Here is an 8,490-nt window from a genome sequence, read left to right as displayed (position 1 = left end):
TCTAGAGGCGGTGGGAACTCTGGAGTCAGATGGGCTGGGTTCAAATCCTGGCTCTTCCTCCCAGCTGGGTAATCTCTAAAAAGTTACTTAACCTCTCTGATCTTCTGTGTCTTCATTTTTAAAATGGGGATGCTCTCCCCTCCCCTAGGTTATCATGAGAATTAAATGAGTTAATTCATATAAATGCTTAGAGCAGTGCAGATCCATAATGAGATTCAAAAATGTTACCCATTTACCCCTTTTTGTAACAACCACTATCATGTGCTGGGATGGTTAATTTTATGTCAACTTGGCTGGGCCATGGTACCCATATATTTGGTCAAACACATTCTGGACGTTTCTGTGAAGATATTTTTAGATCAGATTAACATTTAAACCAGTGGACTTTAAAAAGTAAAGCAGTGGCTACACAATGGAATACTACTCAGCTATAAAAACGAATGAAATACTGCCATTTGCAACAACATGGATGGACCTTGAAAAAATAATATTAAGTGAAACGAGTCAGGCAGAGAAAAAGAAATACCACATGTTCTCACTTATTTGTGGGAGCTAAAAATAAATAAATTAATTCACTCACATACATACACACACACACAAAAACAAACAAACAAACACACACACACACACACACTCTCACACACACACAAACAAACAAACAACAACAACAACAACATCAACAACAACAACAACAAAAAACCGGCGGGGGGGAGAGGAAGATATAACAACCACAACTTTTTTTTTTGAAGTTCTTACAACAAGAAAATGGAGGGGACACACCTGGGTGGGAGCGGGGAGAGGGAGGAGGGAGGGAGGTTTTGGTGATGGGACACAATAACTAACTACATTGTATATTGACAAAATAAAAAAAAAATAAAAAAAAAAAAGTAAAGCAGTGGCCGGCCCCGTGGCGCGCTCGGGAGAGTGCGGCGCTGGGAGCGCAGCGACGCTCCCGCCGCGGGTTCGGATCCTATGTAGGAATGGCCGGTGCGCTCACTGGCTGAGCGCGGTGCGGGCGACACCACACCAAGGGTTGCGATCCCCTTGCCGGTCACGAAAAAGACCAAAAAAAAAAAAAAAAAAAAAGTAAAGCAGATTTCCCTTTGTAATATGGGTGGGCCATGGTCAATCAGTTGAGGGCCTTTTAATAGAACAGAGAAGGCGCCCCCAGTGGGAAGGAGCTGATACTCTTCCTGGGTCTCCAGCCTGCTGCCCGCCCTGCAGGTTTGGGGCTTATTAAACCTCCCCCATCACAGGAACCAATTTCTTAAACTCTCTCTCTCACTCTTGCTCACTGTGTGCATGCACGTGTGCGTGCATGCATATACACACACGTGCATCCTGTGGGCTCTGTTTCTCTGGAGGACCTGGACTAGCCCATGTGCCGAGGACTCTGCATGTGCTTTCTCACGATAGCCATGCTCCCATTTTGCAGATGAGGAAAGTGGGGTGCAGAGAGGTCAAGGGACTTCCCGAGGGTGTGGTATTGCTGGGATGTGAACCCAGGTCTGTCTGATGCCCAAACCCATTCTCTCCTTCACCCAGATCTCCACACATGGTGCTGGACTGCCTCGGAAAGACCCGCCCAGTGGCCAAGGGATGATGTGGGTGCTGGGGAGAAGCTGGGCCAGTTAGCTGGAGCCCACGCAGGCCAGCTGACTTTTGGAGGGGGAAAATGGATGTCCTGGGCTGTCTCCACCTGCAGATAACATAAGGGTGGCTGTTCCCTAAGCCACATTGACAGCTCCCCTTCTGAGGGCCCTTGCATCCGGGCTGTCAGCATGGAGGCTCTCAGAGCTGTGGGGAGGCAGGTGGGGACCTCACCACTTGCTGGAGTCCCGCACCCCATGTCACTCAGTAGCTACCACTGATTTGTGCAAGAGGGAGCTTGACTCTAGGCAAGGAGCACGTGGTGGCTGTGCCCAGGGACAAAGCACAGTACCCAGAGTGCCCAGGGAAGGGTGGCAACTGCACTTGATAGCTGAGGGGTGTTTAGGCTCTGCTAACGCTTATGAATGAATGGTATGACTGCCTCAAGGTCACACTGAGACGGTAGCAGCGTTGGCCAATTACTGGCTGAGTGCTTTACCTACCTAGTCTCACACAGCCTTGACAGTGACCTTACCTGGTAACTGGTACCTGACTTCTGTGGCAGGGCTAGCTCAAGGTCACGTGGCTGGTTTGGAGGAAGGCTGGGGTTTGCACAGTCTGCGGGTGCCCATAGCCCCTGCTCCTTGCACCTGTGCCATCAGGCCCCTGACTTCCAGTTCTTCCTCTCCCGCTGTCATTTTGTCCTGCTCTTCCCCACCCTGGCACCTTGGCCTCTTTCTTAACTCGGGCAAGGGGTGACTCAAAGCCATTTCTCATTCTGTTCCCTCTGCTGTCCTTCAACCCCCAGACTTGGGGCTAGTGGCTCTTGAGGGCCCAGTGCCTGTTCGGGGACCTGAGGCCTCTTTGCATGGTCACCACAATAACTCCCCGTGTCTGCGGTGGCCCAAGGAGCACCTTCATTTCCCTGCTGTGGCCGGGGGCCCAGCCGCAGCTCTGAGTTTGGAGCGTGAACCATTTGACTGAGGCCGGACGTTGCTGCCACCTCTGTCTCGCAGTGCCAGTCGGGCATGCACCTTAAGGAAATGAAGGGCCACCTGTGCCGGCTCATTGCCACCAGGTGACCTGGAGCTCCTGGGGGGCTGGAGGAAATGCCGGGGAGCAGACCCAGCCTCTTCACAGAGGGTCTTCATCTTCATCAGTTGATTGTGATCCCTGTACGTTCTCAGAGGCCAGACTAGTAACTAGTAACAGCTGCCATTACTTGAACGCAGCCTGTGTGCCAGGCATTGTGCTAGATGCTTTAGATGTCATAGCCTCGGATCCTCACAGCAACCCCATGGAGTATGTACTGCTACTCCCATTTCACAGATGAGGAAACTGAGGCACAGATAGGTTGAGTAACTAGTACACTAGTAGGAAATGACTGAACTGGGTTTCAGTCCCACTGACTGCCAGCCTTTGCTCATAACCACTGAATAGACCTGGGGCCAGACAGTCTTGGGCTCAAATCCCAGCCTTTTCCCCTCTTACCTGTGCCTTGACCTCCCAGCCTCAGATCTGACATGACTCAAGGAGCTGAGGATCAAGTGAAATACTGAAGTTGGCACCTGCTCCTCCAGCCAGGGCAGCTGCCAGCAACCTGGGCGAGGGAGGACAAGGCTGGCTGGTGGTTTGGAGCTAGTGCCATATCCCACCTGCCACCAACCACCCAGAGGCTGCTGGATCCCCGTGACAGACCAGGCTGGTGTGGTCCACGACAATCAGGGGGAGCACCTGGCCCCTTACTAGGTGCTCAGTGAAATCCAGCTTTTCCTCCTTCCCAGGTGCACATACATCCAGAATGAAGTGCTGAGGTTGAAAAGAGCAAGTTCTCACTGAGCACCTGGCTCTGCCGGGTCATGGGACAGGGCAGGCATCACTATGAAGAGAGTGAGGCTCAGGGAGGGAAATGCCTGGAAGAAGCCACACAGCCAGCAAGGGGCAGAGCCAGGATTGGAACCCCAGTCAGTCAAGAGTCACACACGGTCTAGACCCCCCCCCTTTTACTGGGGCCAAAATGGAGGGCCCCATGCCAGGAACGAAGCCATCAACATGTAGTGTAGCATTTGCTATCAATTCTCGAGCAGGTGCTTGACGTGTTAATGTCATGTAATCATCGTTTGAGGGTGGCTGTGGCCGCTTTACATTCTCATTCATTCATCCACCCAGAAGGCTGCTGGACTCCTGTGAGGGCCCAGGACAAGGGTGTGCTGGTGTGGCCACCAGGAATGAGTTCGGTCTTGCCTCTGCCCCTTCCTGAGTGGGTCTCCCTCCACCTCCCTGAGCCTCGTTTTCCTCATCTGTGAAATGGGGCTAAGACAGTACCACCTCCCTCACAGGCTGGTGCGGTCCTAGATGAGGTGAGGAAGCTGAGAGGACTCAAAGCCTGCAGGTGGCCCCTGTCCACTGGTCCAGGCTGGGCCCTCTGGAGCCCCTCACAACAGGACCACCCTCCGCCCCATCCCAGCCCTTTATGTCCCCGTCAGGAGCTCTTTGAGCCTCTTCCTCCCCAGGCTGAACATCCCCAATTCCTTCAGCTACTCCCTGTGGCGTGTGGTTTCTGGATCTATGTCCACCTCGTGACCTCCTCTGGTGATGCCGAGGAGAGCAGTCTAGAGTCATCCTGAATTGGGATCCTGGCTGTGTGACCTGACTGAATCACATCACCTCTTGGAGCCTCAGTCTCTTGTGCAACATGGAGATATAATGAAAAAGTACTCATCGCTTACAGTTGTTAGGAGGATTGAGTGATCTAATACATGAAAATGAACTTAGTCCTAGGCCTGGTGGCCAGGGAGGGGTCAGTCAACACAAGTCACTGCTTTTACAGTCATCCACCCATGTGAGGTCTGATCACCACATCACGTGGCAGGATTGTCACCTCCCTTGTTCTGGACAGTCTTCTCCTTTTGATATAACCTTAAGTTTAAGATGGCTTACACTAATGCAATGGAAAGATTGGAAGGATTACAAGTTCTGGAGTGCAACAAAACTGGATTCAAAGCCCAGTGACCTTGGATAAGCCATTTAGCCTTCTGAGCCTTGGTTTTGTCATCTGTACAATGGGGATAAAGCCCTTCACAGAACTGTGGTGGGCAGATGCAAAGAGGTCTGAAAGCACAGGAGGGGCTCCATAAAGTCTGCTTCCTTTACTTTAGGGCTTAGTGACTATCACCCTTTTGGCTCTTATTGACCTTATGGTCATTTGAAAACTCCAGATCTTTTTCTGGTTGAAATACATCCTACTTGAGGTCACCCAGCAAAATTTGGTGAGGAGCGTTGAGTGGATCTCTGGGTTGAGGGGTTTCCCAACCACAGCAGTCTCCTCCTCAAGCTTTAGCTGGCCCCTGGGATCCCAGTCTCCAGGGACCACCCCCACCACTCCACTCTTTAGGCTTCTAACCTTCTTCTCTCAGAGGGGTGGGCTGTATAGTGTGGGCCCTCTGAGAACTGGTTCTGAAGGCTCCCCAGTGACCCTCCTCCAAGGTGTCTCTTAACCAAGCAGGCTGGCCTAGGGCCCACCCATCTCCCAGACTTGCCTCGGGGAGGCTCTGCTTGCCCACCCCTCCCTGCTTTAAGCAGAGACAGATCAGAAGGTGGGGTGGGGGAGACGAGCTAATGCAGCCCCCAGTGCCTGGGGTCAGCCAGCAGGGCAGGGGGAGGAAGGAACTTTGGGGCAGCCTCCTGCAGGCAACGTGCCCAGTTCCTTTCTGTGAGCACTGGGGGAGCAGATGCCAGGCAAATGGGCGGCTTCTGGCTTGCCATTTCCATGACTTGCCCCTCTCTCTCCCTCACCCACAAACTTTGCATAAGTCTGTCATGGCTGTCCGTCACCTTGGCAACCAGTGGCCACACAGGTATGAGCATGAGGACCTCAGACCCTGTACTGGGCCATGAGGGTGGTAGCTATGTTGGGCCTGGGACACCTTGGGCATGTGCGAGGTGGTGGCACTGAAGGACAATCACAGCAACACGGTGTTCCTGGGCTTTTGTCCTCAGGGTGGCCAGCACACCAGACAGCATCCTCTTGTGCCTCCTGGATGATGTCAAGGCCAGAGGGACCTCTGAGATCTCAGCCCAGGGTCCCTGGATGAGTGTCATGGGCTTACAACACCCTGGATTTGGGTGCACAACTGCATTTGTGGGGTGTGTGTTAGAGTGTAGGGCTTTCATCAGAATCTCAGCAGGATCCTTGTCCCTGAAGTGTTAAGGAGCACTGAGTCCATTTTATAGATGATGAGACTGAGGCTTGGAGAATGAAGGTGACTTGCTCAATGGCAGCCTGCAAATTGGGGCAGAGCTGGACTAGAAGCCAGGACTTTGACTCTGTCCAGTGCTCCTTCTTCAGATTTTGGTCTTCATAGAGATCATCGGTCCATATTGACAGCCCACACTAAGAAGCTCTCCCTGTCAACGGGACCCCCGTTATTCCTTCCGCATTCAAGCCCCTTGTCCCTATTAGGTCCCACCAGTCCCTTTAGTCCCCATTAGGGTCTTGGGTTGCTGCAATCCACATGCTCGCTATGTGGCTTTGAATAAGTTACTGTCCCACTCTGAACCTCAGTCTCCTCGTCGCAAAATGGGGAGATGATAATAGCACCTCAAACAGGATTATGAAGCGTGGCGAGTACTCAGCACAGTGCCTGGCACGTAGTGAGTCCTCAAAACACTTTAACAATGGGAATAACTTGTGCTCATCACCACCATCATTCTCCCGTGCTTCACAGCACACACCCCACCGCTCCCGAAGAGCTCGTGGCTGGCTGGGACCTCCTGACCCGATCTCAGTGGCATCATGGAGCTGTCCTGACACACTTTTGATTGATTTAACTGGAGCCAAGGGGAAATCAACCTGCCTTTCTGAACTTTGGGTAACTGCCTGTCTCTGAACCTCAGTTTCCCTATCTGTATAATGGGTAGATTTGTAGATCCCTGCAGGCCCTCTCAGCTCTGACACAATATGCCACACTATGGATGGCCCTGGTGCCGTGGTATCTTCCAGCATGTGCTGCCCTCATCAGGGGCCTGATTTCTGTCCTCAGACTGTAAGCCATATCCCTTGTGTGTCCCTGGCTGCGTCTCTTGTGCCGCACCTACACAGTGGGCTTGGCCAGTGCCCACTGGATTAAGGGCTTTCTCGGCTGTTCTTGCTCGCCACTCGCCCCTGGACCCTGAGATTGGGGCCATATTGGGGGTTCCTGGTTGATTTAGATTCTCTCTTTCTGCCATACCCTTATCCCCAATCTTTGCTAAAAAACCTAACTTTGTTGGGAGCCTCCAGAACCCTCCAAGGTTTCCCAGCCCCGGCATCTTTATGGCTCCTCTTCGGAACTGACATGTGCAGTCATTGTGCCTCCTGCTGGCTGTGCCTGAGAACTGATCCTTCCCCAACACCTGGGCCTTGAGGTGGAACCTGCATTGGGGGAGGGCGATACCGTTCCCCCCACCCCAGTGGGAGTAGCAGTGACAGCTTCTGTGGACGGAACATACTGAAGTCACATAGCACAGGGGTTAAGAGCTTGGGCAACCTGAGGTTAAATTTTGGCTTCACCACCTATTAGCTCTGTGACTTCTTGCAAGTTGCTCAACCTCTTTGAGCCACAGTTCTCGTCTTTGAAACGGGAGTAAAAATGGCTATTCTGCAGGGTAGTTGTCAGAGTTAAATGATATAATGAGTGGAAAATGCTTGGTATAGTACCTGGCATTTAATACTCTGGGAAAGGTGCTGTTGTTGTTACAACCCACTCAAAACCTCCTAGGTGGGGGCTGGCCCGTGGTTCACTCGGGAGAGTGTGGTGCTGATAACACCAAGGCCACGGGTTCGGATCCCATATAGGGATGGCCGGTTTGCTCACTGGTTGAGCGTGGTGCTGACAACACCAAGCCAAGGGTTAAGATCTCCTTACCAGTCATCTTTAAAGAAAAAAAACCTCCTAGGTGTCTGGCAGGGCAGGTGACTATGGTGTTGGAGGCCCCTAGAATCACCCCAGGAAGATCCTCCAGGGACCCAGATCCAAGGAGGCCAGTGGGGCTGTGTTTGGAGGCACATGATGCAGGAGAGAACAGGCTGGAAACACAGGGAAAGGGAGGATGAGTGAGTTGGGGCCAGGCTGGGGAGACATCAAATGCCAGGACAAGGAGCTCAGAATTGATCCTGCGGGCAATGGGGAGCCCCAGGAGGTGTTAGAGCAGAGGAGTGATGAGCCCAGAGCTGTATTTTGGGGATGAAAACAGGAAGGATGTGGGGAAGGTCTGAGCTTGGGGTGTGGCATGGAAAGTGGGAAGGAGTCTGCAGAGAACCCACAGGGCAGAGGTGAATTAGCACTGGGGCTTTTGGGCAGCTGACGTGGAGGGGACAGGAGCAGTACAAAGAGGGCCTCCCCATTGTACAGATGAAGAAACCAAGGCCCAGAGAGGGAAGAGGCAGGCCCAGAGCCCACACCTGCAGATACCCCATGCAGGGGTCTTCCTTTTGTTTTGTGGGTCCTCTCACCCTCACCTACTGGTTTACATAGGCCCCGAGAGGGGCAGGGGCAGGCCTGAGATCACACGGCAAATCCCAAGTCTTCGCGCAGCACCAGGAGGCCTCTCCTGTTGTTTTAAATGTCCGTGGGATATGCTCTTGGATTGGAAGAATCAACACAGTGAAAATGTCCATACTACCCAAAGTGATATACAAATTCAATGCAATCCCCATCAAAATTCCAATGACATTTTTCTCAGAAATGGAAAGAACTATCCAGACATTTGTATGGAATAACAAAAGACCATGCATAGCCAAAGCAATGCTGACCAAAAAATAAAGCTGGAGGCATAACACTACCTGACTTTAAACTATAGTACAAAGGTATAATAACCAAAACAGTATGGTAGTGGCATAAAAACAGACACACTGATCAA

This window comes from Galeopterus variegatus, unplaced genomic scaffold (assembly GCF_000696425.1).
Source record: "Galeopterus variegatus unplaced genomic scaffold, G_variegatus-3.0.2 Scaffold137, whole genome shotgun sequence".
NCBI lineage: Eukaryota > Metazoa > Chordata > Mammalia > Dermoptera > Cynocephalidae > Galeopterus > Galeopterus variegatus.
The sequence above is the reverse complement of the archived record's forward strand: the minus strand, read 5'-3'. Positions refer to the sequence as shown.